The 19,920-nt window shown below is 41.3% G+C and overlaps 1 pseudogene; it reads right to left on the reverse strand.

Annotated features, from left to right (window-relative positions):
- Nucleotides 1-6,322: 6,322 nt before the first annotated feature.
- LOC110566601 (olfactory receptor 52B2-like) lies at nucleotides 6,323-7,272 on the reverse strand (annotated as a pseudogene).
- Between the last annotated feature and the right edge of the window lie 12,648 nt (nucleotides 7,273-19,920).

A 19,920-nucleotide genomic window follows, 5' to 3' on the forward strand; every position in this document is an offset into this window, starting at 1 on the left:
ACTGCACATATGTAGCAGATGTGCAGTTTGGTCTTCATGTGCGCCCTCCCCCACAACTAGAGTGGGGCCCTCTCGGACTCTGATGCCTCCCTTTGGATCCCACATTCCTAACTGGGCTGCCTTGTCTGGCCTCAGTGGGAGAGGATGTGTCTAGTCCTGCAGTAACTTAATGTGCCAGGGCAGGCAGATACTCATGGTGACCTCCCCCTTCTCTGAGGAGAAGGAGAGGAGAGAATGAAGGGAGTGGTGTATGAGGGGGGCTGGGAAAAGAGGAGGAGGGAGCTCCAATCAGGATGCAAAGTGAATTGGAAAAACAAAGAAAGAAATTGAAGACGATATCAGAAGATGTAAAGATCTGTCATGCTCATGGATTGGTATAATTAACACAATAAAATGGCCATTCTACTGAAATCAATCTATAGATTTAATGAGACTCCCATCAAAATTACAACACAGTTCTGTACAGACCTTGAAAGGACAATACTCAGTTTCACACAGAAAAACAAAAGCCCAGCATAGCTAAAACAATCCTTAACAAAAAGGGAGGAGATACTCTAAAGAGACACCCTGTCCTTCCCTTTGGCTATCAGCCAATCCCCTTTCATTCCTACTCGCAAAAGGAAGGTAGTTAACCGGAATGCAGAAACTGAGCAGAGTCGGCCCCCAAAAGAAAGGTACAAACTACTTATGATCTCCACCTGCCAAGTGAATTAAAACAGTTGTAATCACCCTGGTTGGAGAGGAAACACGACCCTCCCTTTGGCAAAAGGTTATTGAAACAATGGACTCCCAAAAATTAACATCACATCCTGGAGGAAGGGAGCGGCTGAAGTCCTGGTGCCTGCCTTCCAGGAAGAGGTCTCATGAAGCTCTGGCAGCTCACTAGACCACTTTGCATGACAGACCAGAGCTGAAATGATGTTTGTACTTCTGTCAAGGCCCACTCTGAGCCTCTCCGGGGAGCCATCACCCCATGTCAGTGAGCCCAAACAATTCAAGCGAACTTGGCACAAAATGCTTTAAGTAGCTCTGATTTTTTTGCCTCAGGAAGGAAGGAAGCTTAGTAAACCACCACATCATGCCTTGTGAATGCTTGTATGCCTGCCCAGGAGCCTACAAAGATATACCTTGTTCAGACCACACAAACCTATAACCTATTCTGAGATTCATAATCAGGTATTGATTGTGACTAGAAAACAGAAGAAATGTTCACCTTAATATTAACAAATATTTCATCTACACCCCCCCAAAGTGCTATTTCCCAGGACATGTAGAAAACTATTTAGATCTAACCACGAGTTGAGATATACCATTCATGAAATTGTCTCTGATGTGAAGAAGCTAGAGGGAAAGGGGGAGTCTCGCATTTTGACCTGTTTTTTTACTTCCTGGCTCCCGAGCTTTACCAAGTGTCAGTGAAGATGCCCGAGGCACCCGACTTCTTCTCCTGTACTGCATAAGTGTTTGCTATGGCACGTGATGCTCTCCAATTTCTGCCTGTGCTGAAGAAATCCCTTAGTGGTAAGAAGTCATGCTGTCGCTCAACTGGAGGCACAAAATCAGGACGGCATCTTTCATATGAAACAAACCTTATACATAAGAGTAAAAAATAACATATATAATATATAACATGATGTGATATAATAATATAATTAATATACTAACAATGGGGAGGGAAGGTTCACCACTCATGTATTTCATAAGTCAAACCACTTCTATATCCCACACCTAGAAAGGAATCTGCACACACACGTTATCCAAACGGAAGATGACTTTCTAAGTCACTTGAGGTCTGTTGGCCATGTTCCCTTCTGATGCAACAAGCTGGGAATGTTAGATGATTATAGAAGATTGGACTCAAAATAAAGATCTAACATCCTACTTGCATGGGCAAATACCTTGGTTCTAAGCTTTTCTTTCTGTCCCATAAATTAATAAATTCCAATTCTGCTTGAACAACTTGTATTCTGTCTGTCAACAACAATCCCAAGGACAAGAAGAAACTACCTTATTTGCAGTTCACCGACCTCTCCAGTTTTCTTTCTTCATCTGTGCATGGACAGAGCTGACACTTCTCTATGTGACTACAACATTCAGGAACCAAGAGACAGTTGAGCTCTGTGCTAGAGTGTGCGTCTAGTATGCCTGGGGCCCTAGATGTGACCTTAAAACCAGAAAGAAATGAAAAAGAAATGGGGGGGTAGGGGGAAAAGAAGGGAGAAGAAGAGAAAGTAGTGAAAGAGAGATAGATAGAAGAGAACGTGTCTAAATGTGATTTCCAAAGAGGAATAATTTATTTGGTAATAAAATTCAGAGCCTGTTAAAATTCTATATGCCCTTTTAGCACTGAAATATTTATAGTTTTTAACTGTAGTATAACTAAGAACAAAACAATACGTCTAGCACAGAGTACCTGTTCCTGCAGCTACCTAACAACTTTACTATGGATGCCTCAAATAGTAAGAGAATGTAAAAGGTGGTGTATTACTCAGTAGATAAAAACAATGAAGGTGAGTGGGGTGGCGCACACCTGAAATCCCAACACTTGGGATGCAGAGTAAAGAGAATCATGACTTTGAGGCTAGCCCGAACTATATAGAAAGGACTTATCTGAACACACATGCATACACACACATAAGCACACACACAACTGTGACAGCTTTTAGAGACATCTATGAATGAATCCATGATTGATGATCAGATGCCTGGGAAACAGGCTCTGGGCGTGCAACAATAAGAACCATGAGGAACTCAGAACTACGTGGTTTAGTACAGAAAGACATAGGGAGGTCCAAACTACAGCACAACCGTAAGTAATCCGCCTTAATTAAGGAAGGCTGAATCTGAGCCATATTCAGGCATCTGTAGGAGAAAAGCTGCATCGTTTCCCAGTGAGGTGGGTGTTTCATCCAAAACCTGCAATTTCGGGATCTCAAACAAGAGCTGGGGTAAAAGATGAACACGGAAGCCATTCTAACCCAGTCATCCACCCAATGAAGCACACAACAGCTAGTCTGTGGGCAGTGTTAGGGTGACCAAACACAGCTGCCCTGTCCTCTGAAATTCCTGTTAAATCTGCTTCTTGGCACACAACAGATCTGAGAATCAGAGTAATTGAGCACCAGCATCAGTAGAACAACTTCAAGTGCTGAGCTGCTTCGTGCAGCAAAAGACCGTGCTGTTCAAACGCGCACATACTGTAAAGCGCCGTGATCTTTCCGGACGAGTGGCTGCTGATGGTGCTCCTCCATGTCTTTACCTGGACTTCTAAAACCCTTTCACCTTAAATGCTGCCATCATCAACATGTTCTCCAGAGGTTGTGGGAATGTGCAGGATACCTAATGCCCCATGAAAGGAGCACAAATTACTTCTGCTTATATTTCTTGACAATAGCCAGTTGTGTGGCCCCATCTAGAGGCGAGAAAACTCCAATAAATTCCAGGAACCTTTATCCTAAGTAGCTGGTGTTTAACAGGATTGTGTGTTCTATAATCTCTCATCCCCTTACATGGCTGGAAGTAAGTGAATAGCCACATAATGAGCATGAAATTTTAATAGTGACCAAGTTAGCACAGAAAATGAAGTGAGCTCAGTGAATGAGGACACAGTTGGTTCAAGGTTGTCCTGCCCTGTGAGATCAGACCACATTTCTAAGAGCTAAGTGAGAACTGAGCAGGAAACATATCGAAACAATTGGTCACTTTCCAAGGAGGAAACAAGATGTAAAGGTGAGCGTGTTGGATTCCTGCAGCCAAAGCAACTAATTCCCACCGACTTGAAACAATGTCTTTATTCTCCTCCAGTCCTGCAGGTCAGAAGTCTGAAGTGTGTTTTTTTGCTAAAATAAAGGTATGGGCAGGGCTGTGAGCCTTTCTGGAGATAGCTCTGCAGGCCCTGGAAGATTCTGACTCCTTTGCCCACATTTCCTGGCTTTCTGTGCTGCTTTGCCTCCAACACTAGCAATAGTTGCATTGTTCCCCTTAGCCTCACCAATCTCAGCACCCCTGGGGTTCTTCATCATTTGCTGGACCCTTGTAGCTAAATTGGATTTCACTCACGAAACTCAGGGCAATATTCTTGATTTAAGATCTGTTGTTTGGCAATCTTAATCCTACCTGTAACATGAGTTTCCTTACTCTGTGTAGCCTAATTCCCACATTATACAGGCCGGGGTACACACACGTTATGGGAAGAAACACATCGGATTAAAAATAAACTGAACCCTACTGACATGGAAAAACCCACTACCTCTAGAAAAATGTCAAACAATAAGGTTTTTTTTCAAAGCTTCAAGCAGAACTATTCCAATCAAATTATCAGTTAAGTAAAATGCCTAAGGAAGAGGTGTGTGTTATGAATGTGGCGCCCAATAAACAGTTCATATAAAGCGATTAACAGCAAAGGTCAGAGTAAAGGTAATACCTTCCTAATAAAGCATTAACACTCCTGACTATCTTCCAGCATGTTAGAGAGCTGAACACAGAGGCGACCAAGGGAAAAATTAAGAAAAACTAAGAATTATGTCTCTGGAGGACATTGGGCTGTGCTGATTGGCACACAAAGGAATCAAACCATGAGAGGTCAGCTGGGACTCCAATAAAGACATCTTCCCAAAGAAACCAACAGCTCAACTAAGGAAACATTTTAACTATTAAAAAGTAACATACAGCCAGGCATAGGGGCTGTAATCCTAGCATTCAAGGTTGCAAATTTGAGGCCAGCCTGGTCTACACCGTGAATTTAAGACCAGCCCCAGCTACATAGCAAGACGCTGACTCAAAATAAAGAAAGAAAAATAAAACAAGAGCCTATGGAGCTCTTAGTCCAACATGTTAGCACCAGGAAAGAAGACTGAGTGTTCGACAGCATGAGACTCTAAGTGATATTTCACATTTTAACCACACAGCCACTACATGAAGAACAGCTCTCATTGCCACAAGCAACACTGTAAATGAAAGAGCAGTGACGTTTCTTTTGCTAATTTTCCTGAAGTTTTATGACTTGGTACATAGGGTAGCGTAGGCTATCCTTTCTAATGTAGACGTGTCTATTCTGAGATGACTGTGAGACCCAGAAAGAAAAATGCCAAGAGATAGTTCAAAATAACTGAAAACAGCAAGCGCTCTCTCCTGGACTCTCAGCTATCTACACTGCTGAGCCCTCCATGCTCCATGGTAGGTCCAAACTCATGAACACAGGCAATCCTGGGGAAGTGCAGTGGGTCACAAAACAACAAAAAAGCATGGGCATAGAGAAAGGACTAGAGTGGGAGGTGTCAGAATATAACAAGGGGTGAGATGCTGGAGAGATGGTTCAGCGTTGAAGAACACCGGCTGTTCTTACAGGGGCCTTGGGGTCAGTTCCCAGCCCAAACAATCTGTAACTCCAGTTCTGGAGAAATTGATACCTCCTTCAGTCTCTGTGGGCAAGAGGCATATACACAGTGCACAGACTAAGCTGGCACTATTGATTTGGAAATATCACATTTATTGAGATTTTAAAGCCGGACAACTGATGGGGGGAGGGAACAATAATGGACCTAGAATCAGGATGTGTAGATAACATTCCATGTTTATATGACTGATGCGATCTGATCTCTTTATTCTTCGTTCATGCATTTGGCCCAGATGCTCAGCTCTGTATGGACTGTGCCTGTGCTGTTTCACATGACACACTTGCTAGATGAAGCAGAAGCAGATATGGATGGATGGATGGATAGATAGATAGATGGATAGATAGATAGATCAAATCCCCTTACACGTAAATGCAATCAATCCCAACCTTAACATATTTAAACACTTTGGTGTTTCTTGAGTCACTCTGTGATATTTTTCTCCTACTTTTCTATTTATTGCAGCTGTTCTGGAAAAGATGACAGCTGTGGTGTATGTCTAAGCAGACAAGCATGGGATGAAAGAGAGGCCTCTGGACACTAGAAATCTCACACAAATAAAATCGAAACTATCTTTTTCAGGCAACATGCTTCAAGTTAGAATTGGAGCTATTGAGAACCCATACAATGCCAGGCATTATACCAAGTGGTTCATATACTCAACTTAATTCTCACAAGAAGCTTAGAACATAGGTAGAAGGATTTATTTTACAGGTTATGATTAAATTTCCAAAAGATATGAACTCCCCGTGGCTCACCATCAGAATGTAATAGAACCATGATTTAAACCCATATATATTTTATTCTGCCGTGCAATAATTATGCAACAGATAACACAGTTCCTGAACATGGGAACTCATGGCAAGTTTTCTCTCTTACTCTCCTTTTGCTAACAGAAACTGAGACAGCATTATGAATTGTGATGGCTCTCAAGACTTCCACATAAAAGACAACATGTGAGTCATGCTGTCCCTAATTTGCTTGGTCTTCGCACCATAGATGACAGGGTTAAGCATGGGTGGAACTAACACGCAGAGGTTTGCCAGGAGAATGTGTACATGGTGAGGAATGTTCTTGCCAAAGCGATGAGTAAGGAAAGTCAAAAATGATGGTATGAAGAAGAGGAGAATGACTCCAATGTGAGAGCCACAGGTATTGAGGGCCTTGTGTCTGGCATCCTGGGAAGGAAGTCTAAGCACAGCCTGGAGGATCAAAGTGTATGAAACACCAATGAGTGCAACATCTACCACAACCGAAGCCATGGGCACTGAGAAGCCATACCAGATATTTGCAGTGATGCCGGCACAGGCCGACCTGGCTACACCAACATGCTCACAGTCTGAGTGTGGGATGGCGTTGGTCCTGCAGTATGACAGCCTCTTCAGCAGAAATACGATCGGGAAGACGGTTCCAATGCTTCGTCCCCAGATGGCCAGGGTCATTTTTCCAGTTACCACAGGAGTTAAGATGGCTGAGCATCTCAGAGGAGTGCAAATAGCCACATAGCGGTCAAATGCCCTGGCCAGAAGGATTCCTGACTCAGCCACAAAGGCAACATGGATGAAAAACATCTGAGCAATGCAGGCATCAAAGGGATCTCCCCAGCATGGAACCAAAAGATAGCCAAGGCCTTGGGCACAGTGGTAGTTGACAAGAGAATGTCAGTGCCAGCCAGCATGGAGAGAAAGACATACATGGGCTCGTGGAGGGTGCGTTCACTCAGGACAACCAGGATGAGGGCTCGGTTTCCCAAGACGGCAGCAGTGTACATGAGGCAAAAAGGACTAGAAAGCCAGGGGTGGTGCTTCTCCAGTCCTGGGATTCCAAGCAGAATGAACACAGTCGGGTGGATGACGGTGAAGTTAGCTCCAAGCATGCTGGCTTTAGGAGCCGCCCTGTGAAGACAAAACTAAAGTATTAAATTAAGGTTAACAGATGGAGAGGCGGTCGGTGGAGCAGCTGTGAGTTCTGGAAGAGGGTGAGCAAACACCGCGGTGACTGAAAGCATCCTGCTACTGCTCCGCTCCCCACAACGGCATTGCAAACACGTGTTCCTGGCCGTGCCTCGGCAGTGTCTGCAACCCATGCGCACATCCGCGTTCTCACTTCCACACAGCTCTTTCCCAGGCTTTGATCATTCGCTGGTTCCATTCGCCTGTCTCCTATGCTGCGCCACACTTGCCATCCTCAGCCCTGTACTCTCAGCAGCTCTGACGCAGGCTTCGCGACAGGCTCTAAACAACGCTTCTGTGGTTTGGTTTGGTTTGGTTTGGTTTGGTTTGGTTTGGTTTGGTTTGGTTTGGTTTGGTTTGGTTTGGTGAGTGTAAGGTGTGTGTGTGTGTGTGTGTGTACATGTGCATGAGAAGGCTAGAGGAAGAAGAGGTCGGTGACTCTCTGTACCACTCTGCACTTTTTTGAGACTGAATGTCTCCCTGAACCTAAAATGTGTAGTTTTAGGTGAGTGGACACCAAACTTTGAGGATTCTCTGTCCCACCTCCTAGCTCTGGAGTTACGGGTGCTTACAGACTTGTCCAGCTAATTGCATGGGTGCTGGTGATCTGAACCCAGGCCCTCCTGCTTTCACAAGCACTCCTGCCCCTGGAGCCATCCCCCTAGTCCCTATATTTTCTTTTTAATAGCCCTGTTAACTTACAGGATAAAGCCAACACTCTTCAATTTGTAATGTTAAATAGTTTCATAGCTTTCCTGTTTGGCATAAATAGCACAGTCCTGCATTACTCTCTTTTTCATCTTTGACATGTTGTCAACGCTAATTTACAGTGTCGCCTGCTCCACTCAGAACTTCGATTTTCCAGTTTTGGCGAGCTTTTTGGCAAGCACTTTACTCATCTAAAACAAATTTTTCTACTTTGAAAGTCTTCCAAATTTTTGCCTATTTCTTACCACCCAGGAAGTCCTCCTCAATTCACATCCCAGACTTCCAAACTTTTGCTACTGATTTATTTTAAAAGACAAGGTTTTTACATTTTAGAAATTTGACATGCTCTGAAATGGTGAATTATTCAAACTCTTCTTGTCAGAATTAAATCAAATATATTTTACAGACTCCTTAACATACTGCCTAGCAGAGAAACACAAAATCAATACTAATTACTGTTAGTGAACAAATCAGCACAATGTAACAGAAGTCAAAGCAACTAATAGAAACGTATTGGGAATTTACAATTTAAATTTAATGGGGGAAAACCATTCAATTAATGTCACTGGGATATTTGACTATGTTACTTCGTAAGAGAATAAGATTATTTCCCAACTTATTAGGTGAACAAATAGAAATTTCCAATAAAGTGTTATGCCTAAAAAGCAAAACTATAAAAAACATTTAAAATTAAAATGAGTGTTCAAGATAAAACATTTTTGGCATTTGAAAGATCTGCGTAAAATAAGAGAACCAGCTCCAATAAAAAGCAGTAATTTTGTAAAAACAGAGGAGGATATCAAAATAATGTAATTCTAGAAGAAAGATATAGACAAAGCTCGCAATAAAAATTTTAATGTCCTGAAATAATAAAAGTTGGTAAAATACATAAAGAAGTATTTTTAAACATGCAAAGAATCAATATGTATGATATACGCTATAATAAAATCGATCTATACATATGAATAGATGCTCAATCACATAAAATTTAAATAAGTTAAAATCATATAAATTTAAAGAAATGAAATACATCATCTTAAAAACATAAAAGAAAACTCAATGCTGAGACATGTAACTTTATATGGAAACTTTGGACAGTAACTTGACAATAGCTTTTAAACATTTATTGTTTTGTTGTTTTTTGTTTGCTTGTTTGCTTTTTGCTTTGGGGATTTTTTGGTTTTGGTTTTGGTTGGTTGATTTTTTGTTGTTGTTGTTTGGGGTTTTTTGTTTAGTTTTTGGTTTTTGAGACAGGGTTTCTCTGTGTAACCCTGGCTGTCTTGAAACTCACTCTGTAGACCAGGCTAGCCTCAAAGATTCACCTGCCCCTGCCTCCTAAGTGCTGAGATTAAAGGCACCCTCTACCATCGCCCAGCACCTTTAAAAGTTTTAACTCTGCAAATGTTTCTGTTCAGTAACTTCTGCCATCTACTTTCTAAAATTACAGCAACAGCAAGAGAATCTACAGACATCTTCAGACTGGCTCAGTCTGCAAACGTGCTTGTTATACACTAAAAAAGCCAGATGTAGGGGTTCAAGTCCATAACCCCAGCACTATGGAGGTTGGAGACAAGAGCATCACCGAAGCTTGCTGGCTGCCAGGCTCCAGGTTCAGCAAGAGACAGTCTCAAAGGAGTAAGGCAGAGAGTGACAGGACAGGGTGCAGAAGTCCTCTGATTTCTACACATGCACAAGAGCACATATGCACACACACACACACATCGTGTTCCCATTTGAAGTTCACATAGGAATTCAAGATATTATAAAAGTCATTTCTTTATGGCTTGGGCTTCCCGATGCTGAATCACCTAAAATAAAGGGAGTGAGAAATTTACCAAGTATACAAAAAAGTCACCACTCAAGAGAAATAATATTTAGAAAAAATACTAAGTAAAAGTCTACAATGAACAAGGGATCAAAATTTGAAGCACAGATAAGTATGTGACAACACAATACTGAGCCATGTCTGAAGCATGAAAGAAAAATGGAAACCCATATGCATATTTTTGTGAATTAATAATGACCAATTATAGACCAAGTTATAGATCCAATTTTATTATTGGTTCTATGACTTTAGTTTTAAATTCTTTTGGTGAATTTCTTGAATTGAGGCCAGCAAAATTATAATATTATCCTAATTCTGCATCAGTGAAAACGTTTTAAGCAAACAGAAGTTATAATTTTTAATATACCTGCTCCTAATATTTCAACAATTTAAGCTACTTTAATATTCTGGGGGAAAATAACTCTAGTCCCACTCCTGCACAACACAGTTGTTCAGGATGTCAAAACAAGTGCGTCTGCTAAAGCCCACTCCCCAGAAGATATAAAAGATCCTATCAAGATCAACATCAGGCAGGGAAAACCTAGAAGTCCTAGAAACCAAACAGCCCCGAAACTCACCCCAGCTGAAGGGAACGTTCTTCCTCCACATATGATGCCTGCTCTGGAGTGGATTGGGTGATATTTGTACCTCATCTTAGAATCCTTTGGGTCAGGAGATAGCTTCCTCACCAGCATTCTGTGGAGAATGTCTAGCTTGGTTAGACACAGGCAAACCCCAGTAGAGCTAGTCTCCAGAGATCACCAGCTCAGAAACCAGAGGGAACCCTGCCTACAGTCTCTGCACATACATCTGCTGGTGGCTCCAGATCACCAGCATGCGGGCATTTAAGTGAATCTGAGCTGCTATTACTCAATGCGTAGATTATTAAGATTCCACCTATAGCCACACTCTTCAATATACATAGAAATTTGTAGAATAAAGGAGAAACAGTAGATCGGGAGGCGCTTTACATGAGCACAAGAGTGTGCGTGCATGTGTGTATATTTTACTGGCTTTAATGAAAGAGGGAGAGAGAGATTTATCTTTACACAAAGACGCTGAAATTGCAGGTGAGCAATGGTTTCTGAAACCTCCCAACAATTATACCAAATTATAAATTCACTAGTGGATGAATCCACTGATAAAACCAGTGCCATCATAATCCAGTACATCTTAAAACTCCCACCTGTAGGAGCTGGAGAGATGACAGGTTCAGCAGTTAAGATCTCTGGTTTTTTGTAAAGGATACGGGCTTGACTCCCAGCATCTACATGGTGGTCCACAACCATCTATAACTCCAATTCCTGTATCTCTGCTGATCTCTTCTGGCCTCTGTTGGCACCAGGCACACATGTGGTACACATACATGCATGCAGACGAAATGCTCATGCACATAAAATTAAATAAATAAGTATTTTTAATTAAAAAACAATAATTCATCTAATTTATCACAATTTGGAAAAAGGTCTCACCTAAATATGTTGCACTGAGACCAAGTCCTTATCACGTAAGCCTCTTGTGGGGACCACTATATACCCACATTCACAATAGTCATTACTACCATCATTAATGCTATCTATTATGCTATACAGTAATGTATTACTGTACAGTGGCATGTTTTAAAATAGCGATGGATGGTTAAGTCAGTATTGTTAAAGTAATACTTAGTTTACATTGCTTTGGCAATGAAATACCAGATTATATACAAATATAAATTCCTGTGTAATCAACAATAATTTTGTGAACACGGAAACAGGCATCAATGGTCATAGGAATGAATGAAAAACTGAATGCTGTCTTCTTTTGGATGATCATGTGCAAAACTCAAAAGATTTCTGTACGCCCTACTCTTACCTGACCAAGGATCATCAACTTACAAACTATGTGTCACTATTTCATGCCTACATGAATATTCTGAAACATCGTGCAATTAATGAGCGATCGTCTGAATATCTGACAGAAAGTAGCAGCTTGACGTGTTCAGCCTTTACAACTCTGCTTCGCACAGAGTCATGTGTAATTAGGATAAAATATTCAAAATATTCATTTAAGAAACTAAAGCTGGGCATGGTGGTGCACATGCCTTTAATCCCAGATCAGAAATCAGAAGCAGGTAGGTCTCTGAGGTCAAGGCCAGCCTGGTCTACAAAATGAGTTCTAGGACAATCAGAGCTACACAGAGAAACTGTCTAAACACAAGCAAGGAAAAAAGGTTGGAAGAAAGGAAGGGAGGGAGGGAGGAAAGAAGGGAGGGAGAGAGGGAGGGAGGGAGGGAGGGAGGGAGGGAGGAAAGAAGGGAGTGAGAGAGGGAGGGAGGGAGGGAGGGAGGAAAGAAGGGGGGAGGGAGGGAGGGAGGGAGGGAGGGAGGGAGGGAGGGAGGAAGGGAGGGAGGGAGGGAGGGGGAGGGAGGGAGGGAGGGAGGAAGGAAGGAAGGAAGGAAGAAACTAATATAAACTATGAGGTGAAATGAGACAAAGTTCATTGGTACTTTGCAAGGGCAATGTTAAAAATAAGACTATAGGATAGATGCAAGATGGCAGCACCAGGAGGACACTGTGTCTGACGAGCAGGACAGCAGTGACTGCACACCAACCAACAGATCAAACACCAGTGATTGTGTTTCCCCAGTGAGAGGAAACCCCACAGTGTGGGAAGATATTGGATTCAGGTCACCCAGCTAAAACCCAGAAGAGTTCCTGGGTCCCAGAAGTTTCTTGGTTGCCAGCCCAGAGCGACATGCCTGCATGTTCTGATCACCATCCCATACTGAACTGTGGGCACCACAACACCAGACACTGGGATTTCCAGTCGAGAGAAAATCTCATGGTGAAGGAAACAATCAGGGCCAACCTCAGATCACCCAGACAATCCCTGGAAAAGATCTTGGGGTCTGGCAGGAACCCGACTCACCATCCCAGACAGAACTGTGGGCCCTAGGGCACTAGAGACTGGTTTCCCTGTCAGGAGGAAACCCCACAGTGAGGGAAACATCAGGTCTAACCTCAGGGCACTCAGCTAACCCCTCTCCAGAAAAGTTCTCAAGAAAAGTTTCCTGGTTCCTGCAGGAGCCCAGTAACCAGTGGGGAGCCATTCACCTGGACCTGCATGCTCTACTCACCATCCCAGACTGAACTGTGGACCCCAAAACACCACAGACTGGGTCACCTGTCAGGAGAAAACCCCAGGTAGGGAAAACATCAGGTCCAACCTCAGGACACCCAGCTCCGGAAAAGTTTCTGCGTTCCTTCAGGCTCCAGGCTCTAGCCTCCTGCTTCATGCAAGGGCAGTGCACTCACCTGCCACTGATTAACACTTGGGTACCAGGGCACAGAGCTCCTACCTCAGACCTACAGAAGCCTGAGATCCACGGGATCAGTCCTGCAGATACTGCTCCAAGAGGCAACCAGTTATCCCTAGCTAAAGTGACCAAGGTGCAGGGCTCCCTGGTTCTTCAAGAGGGATGTGCCTAGAAAACACAGTGTAGAGCAGCAACATCAGCTCACTAAATTCAGAGCAAGAAACCCACCAGCAGGGCAGCTGTCCCCAGGACTTCTTCTGGTGAGAGGAGAGCCCCTTGACTAACAAAGACAGCAGTTACCACTAAGGTATATATGCCTGAGGTGAGCTGTGGCAATTCCTGAGAAGCACCTGCCATTCGGTAACCAACCCAAAAAGCTGAGGAGGCCTCCTTTAGGAAAAATCATCTTCCTGCCAAGAGGATTTCTCCCTGCCCCAGGATTCCAGGAGGCACCAGAAATTAACAAGCAACACCTGAGATAGCCAGATGGGTGGATGACAGCATAAAACCTCAAACAACAAAAGCCAAAGCAATATGGCATCTCCAGAACCCAGTTATCCAGGAGCAATCAGCCCTGGACACCCTATCATAAGTGAAATTTAAGAAGATGACCTTACATCTCTGCTTATGAAGAGGATAATATAGGAAACAAAATGCATAAAGAAATAGAGGAAGATAAATTCAAACAGATTATGGCCTCTGTAAAGAATACAGGAAGATGCAGACAAAAGGCTTGTGGCCTTCAGAGAGGAAATAATTAATTCACTGAAAGAAATAAAAGAAACAGAGGAATGTTCAAACAAACAGCTGAAGGAATTGAAGGAAAAACAGGAAAACACAGTCAAACAGGTGAAGGAAATCAACAAAACTGCTCAAGATCTGAAGACAGAATTAGAAAAATTAAAGAAAACACAAATGGAGAAATCACAGAGAGGAAGAACTTAAGGAAGAAAAAAGGAAATACAAAGGTAAGAATAACCAACAGACTACAAGAGATAGAAGAAAGAATCTCAGGTGTGGAAGATACAATGGAAGAAATCAATGTATCCATCAAAGAAAATGTTAAATCTAAAAAAATCCTGACATAGACCGTCCAAGAAATCCAAGACAACATGAAAAGACAAAACCTAAGAATAATAGGAATGGAGGAAAAAGAAAATTCCTGTCTCCAAGGCCCAGAAAATATTTTCAACAAAATTATAGAAAATTTCCCCCATTTAAAGGAAAGACCTGTAAGCATACTAAATGTCCACAGAACACCTAATAAGTTGGACCAGAAAAGAAAATTCTCCTGCCACATAATAATCAAAACACTAAGTATACAGAACAAAGAAAAAATAATAAAAGCTGCAAGAAAAAAGGCCAAGTAACATATAATAGCAAACCCATTAGGATCAGACCTGACTTCTCAACAGAGACTATGAAAGCCAGAAGGGCCTACACAGATATCATGCAGACACTAAGAGAACACAGATGTCAGCCCAGGCTACTATACCCAGCAAAACTGTCAGTCATCATAGATGGAGAAAACAAGATACTCAACAACAAAAACAAATTTCAACAATACCTGCACACAAATCCAGCATTATAGAAGATACTAGAAGGAAAAAAATACAACCTAGGAAAGCTAACTACATTCAGAAAAACACAGGAAATAAATAACCTCACTACAGAAAAACTAAATATAGCCAAGCACACAAACACAGTAACACAATCAACAGCCACTGGTAATTAATCTCTCTCAACATAAATGGACTAACCTCAACAATAAAAGACACAGACTAACAGAATGGATGAATAAACAAGACCCAACAATCTGCTGCATACAAGAAACACACCTAAGTCACTAAGATAGACATTACCTGAGAGTAAAGGGCTAGAAGAAAAAAAAAAAACACATGATAATCTCCATAGGTGCTGAAAAAGCATTTGACAAAATCCAACATTCATTTATGTTTAAAGTCCTGGAGAGATCAGGGATACAAGGCACTTACTTAAACATAGTAAAGACAATATACAGCAAGCCTATTGCCAACATGAAACTAAATGGAGAGAAACTTAAAGTAATCCCACTGAAATCAGGGACAAGGCAAGGCTGCCCACTCCCTCCATATCTCTTCAACATAGTTCTTGAAGTCCTTGCTAGAGCAATAAAACAATTAAAGGAGATCAAGGGGATTCAGTTTGGAAAAAAAGAAGTCAAAGTATCACTATATGAAGATGATATTATAGTATACATCAGTGACCACAAAAATTCTACCGGGGAACTCCTACAGCTGATAAACACCTTCAGTAAAGTGGCTGGATACAAAATCAACTAAAAAAAAGTCAGTAGCCCTCCTGTATACAAAAGACAAATGAGAAGAGAAAGAAATTAGGGAAACAACACCCTTCATAATAGCCACAAAGGACATAAAGTACCTTGGTGTAACTCTAGCCAAGCAAGTCAAAGACTTGTATGAAAAAAAATTCCAGTCTCTGAAGAAAGAAATAGAAGATATTAGAAGATGGAAAGATCTCCTATGTTCATGGCTTCACAGGATTAACATAATAAAAATGTCCATCTTACCAAAAGCAATCTACAGATTCAATGTCATTCCCATCAAATTACCAACACAATTCTTTACAGACCTTGAAAGAAAAATTCTTAACTTCATTTGGAATAACAAGAAACCCAGAATTGCTAAAACAATCCTCTACAATAAAAGAACATCTGGAGGTATCTCCATCCCTGATGTCAAGCTGTACTATAGAGCAACAGTAATAAAAACTGCATGGTATTGGCATAGTAACAGAATAGTGGATCAATGGAATCAAATAGAAGACCCAGAAATAAAACCACACACTTATGGACACCTGATTTTTGACGAAAATGCCAAACTATACAATAGAAAAAAGATAGCATCTTCAACAAATGTTGCTGGTCTAACTGGATGTCTACATGTAGAAAAATGAAAATAGATCCATACTTATCAGGCTGCACAAAACTAAAGTCCAAGTGGATCAAAGACCTCAACATAAAACCAGACACACTAAATCTGTTAGAAGAAAAAGTGGGGAAGATCCTTGAACTCATTAGCACAGGAGGCAACTTCCTGAACAAAACACCAACAGCACAGGCTCTAAGAGTAGCAATCAATAAATGGGACCTCATGAAACTGAAAAGCTTCTATAAAGCAAAGGACACCGTCCTCAAAACAAAATGACTGCCTACAGACTGGGAAAGGATCTTCACCAACCCTATATCTGACAGAGGGCTAATATCCAGAATGTATAAAGAACTCAAGAAGTTAAACAGCAACAAATCAAGTAACCCAGTTAAAAAATGGGGTAAACATCTAAATAGAGAATTCTCAATAGAGGAATATAAAAATGGCAGAGAAACAGTTAAAGAAATGCTCAACATCCTTAGCTACCAGAGAAGTGCAAATCAAAATGCCCCTGAGATTTCACCTTATACCCATCAGAATGGCTAAGATCAAAAACTCAGTGACAACACATGCTGGAGAGGATGTGGAAAAAGGGGAACCCTCCTTCATTGCTGGTAAGAATGTAGACTTGTACAACCAATCTGGAAATCAATCTGGTGCTTTCTCAGACAATTGGTAATCGTGCTACTTCAAGATCCTGCTATACTATTCCTAGGCATATATCCAAAACATTCTCAAGTATACAACAAGGACATGTGTTCAACCATGTTCATAAAAGCTTTATTCATAATGGCCAGAACCTGGAAACAATCCAGATGTCCCTCAACTAAGGAATGGACACAGAAATTGTGGTACATTTACATAATAGAATACTACTCAGTAATTAAAAATAAGGAAATCATGAACTTTGCAGGCAAATGGTGGGAACTAGAGAAGATCATACTGAGTCAGGTATCCCAGAGGAAGAAAGACACACAGGGTATATACTTACTTATAAGTGTATATTAGACATATAATATAGGATAATCAGACTAAAATCTGTACATCTAAAGAAGCTAATTAAGAAGGAAGACCCTGACTAAGATGCTAAATCTTCATTCCGAAAGGCAAATGGGATGGACATTGAAATAGGGAGAAAACAGGGAACAGGACAGGAGCCTACCACAGAGGGACTCTGAAAGACTCTACCCTGCAGGGTATTAAAGTAGATGCTGAGACTCATAGCCAAACTTTGGGCAGAGTACAGGGAATTTTATGAGAGAAGGGGGAGATAGAAAGACCTGGAGAGGACAGGAGCTCCACCAGGAGAGCAACAGAACCAAAAAATCTGGGCACAGAGGTCTTTTCTGAGACTGATACTCCAACCGAGGACCATGCATGGAGATAACCTAGAACCCCTGCACAGATATAGTCATGGCAGCTCAGTGTCCAAGAGGGTATCCAGGTAAGGGGAACAGGGACTATCTCTGACATGAACTCAGTGGTTGGCTCTTTGATCACTTCCCCCTGAGGTGGGAGCAGCCTTACAGCCCACAAGGGAAGACAATGCAGCTAGTTCTGAGGAGACCTGATAAACCAGGGTCAGACGGAAGGGGAGGAGGACCTCCTGTATCTGTGAACTTGGGGAGGGAAATAGGAGAAGAGGGAGGGAAAGTGGGATTGGGAGGGCACAAGGGAGGGGGCTGCAGCTAGGATACAAGGTGAATATACTGTAATTAATAAAATTTACATATGAAAATATAATTAAACAAATAACTAAATACTAGTAAAATATTTGCTGCATAAGTTTATGATTATATAAGTGATATATGTGTGCATATTTATGGATTATCTCATTTAACCTTCTCAATAAATCTATGAGAGTCCCCATAGTTACCACAAACTATCTATTTTATATATGAAAAGGAGAAAACTAAAAAATGTTAAATGAATTTCCAGGTTTTCATTCACAGAAAAGAATGAAAAATTCAAATAAAATTTTATATGACTCCATCTACTTCACCTACATAACTATGCAAGAAATTTCATCATTAGTAGTACTGATAATAACTTACTGAAGAGCAGATCTGAAGGAAAGAAGTTGACAGGATTCTAGGGTTCCCTGCTTGGTAAAGTTGGTGAGATTGCCCTAATTTAAAAGGAACACAGAAAAAAAGGGTTTTGTTTTTTTTTTTTTTTTTTTTTGTGTGTGTGTGTGTGTGTGGCTTGGAAGTTCTGTTCCAGAGGTGACATCCAGTGAATAAGTATATGTGTGTGTGTGTGTGTGTGTGTGCAAACACACTCACACACACACACTCACACACACACACTCACACACATGAATTCTAGAGTAAAGTCATGAATTTAGTGCTCACAGAGTAGCTGGTAGCTGAAGAAATGGATATGATCTTTCCTAGGTAATTATGAAGGAGCAAGGGTCAAGAAAGTGAGTCTCTAGAGAATACTACAATTCTGCTAATGTGACCATTCCATATACCCCAGGTAGGGAAGCCAAGAGCATCCCTGTATCTCCCTGCCCTGTCTCTTCCTAGTGTCTGAGTTAGAGCCCACATGTGAGAAGTAAGAGCTGCCTGCAGCAGCTGACTTGCCTTGGTGATGTTAAACCATCACTGTTTTTGTGGACTGATGCTCTTGGCTATTCCAAAGCATCCTAGAGATTCATGTTCTGAGTTCAGGATGATCATCGTACTTTCACTTACTTCCCAAATGTTCATTAAATGCCAGACATTTTTCACATGTGATGGTAGAAATATGAAAGATACATACTCTTCTGGTTTCAAAGTGTTTGCAGTCATTTCTGGTTACAAAGAAATGAGCAACCCACTACATCTAATTCTGCACATGTAGAAAATGTGTAAGATGAACTAGGCAGGCGAAAGTAGGCGCCTTATCTTGTCTGGATCAAATGGGAAAGACTCGGGAGACAAGGCAGTTTCCTCCCATGCCAACCCCTGTCCCTGCCCCGCTGGGTGCTGGGACTAAAAGTGTGCACCACCACTACCCTGTTGACAAAGTAGTTTTTGAGGTGAAATTTAAAGAATGAGACAATTTCTGAAAAGGCAGAAGGACATACATGCTTTTTTTGTTTTTGTTTTTGTTTTTTTTAAACAAACAAAAAAAATGCTAAATGCTGGGATTATAGCTACATATTACCATGCTTAGCCCATGGAGTCTTCATCAAGGTCCTGTCTAGATAATTAATGACTAGCCTTTTCCATAGTTTAAAAAAAAAAAAACAAAAACACCTGATACCACAGAAGTTAGTGGAGAACTTTATTTTCTTTTGGTTGTTGATGTTTATTTGTGACAGAGTTTTGCTTTATAACTAAGGTTGGTCTTAAAATGACTCTGTTAGCCAGGCTGTTCTCAAACCCAGATCAATCCTCCTGCCTCAGTTTCCTGAGTGCTGGTATTACAGGCATGAACCACCAAGCCAAGCTTACTTGATTCTATTTTAAAAAATCATATTAGGGACTGTAAAATACCAGAGCCTCCTCATATATTAGATATGTCTAATGTATTCATTTGTTTATAGCCTTACTTCCTATCACATGTCCAATTTCTGAGACAGTCAAATGCTCATATCAGAGAGTTGTACACTTAGTTTATCATTTCTGTTTTTAACGATATGTATGAAGTAGGCAGCAAACATTAAACAAGAGAAAGAGATAAAGAGGACAATAGAAAAAATAGACAATAGAAAAGTGGGACAAGGAGAAGGATGAGGCCAGAGGAAAGTCCTCCATGTCCAGAGATGTGTGCTCCTTGGTGAGCTTCCTTGAGGAAGCTGGATGTTTAGATTCACAGGGACCAA

Source organism: Meriones unguiculatus, chromosome 14 (assembly GCF_030254825.1).
Source record: "Meriones unguiculatus strain TT.TT164.6M chromosome 14, Bangor_MerUng_6.1, whole genome shotgun sequence".
Classification (NCBI taxonomy): domain Eukaryota; kingdom Metazoa; phylum Chordata; class Mammalia; order Rodentia; family Muridae; genus Meriones; species Meriones unguiculatus.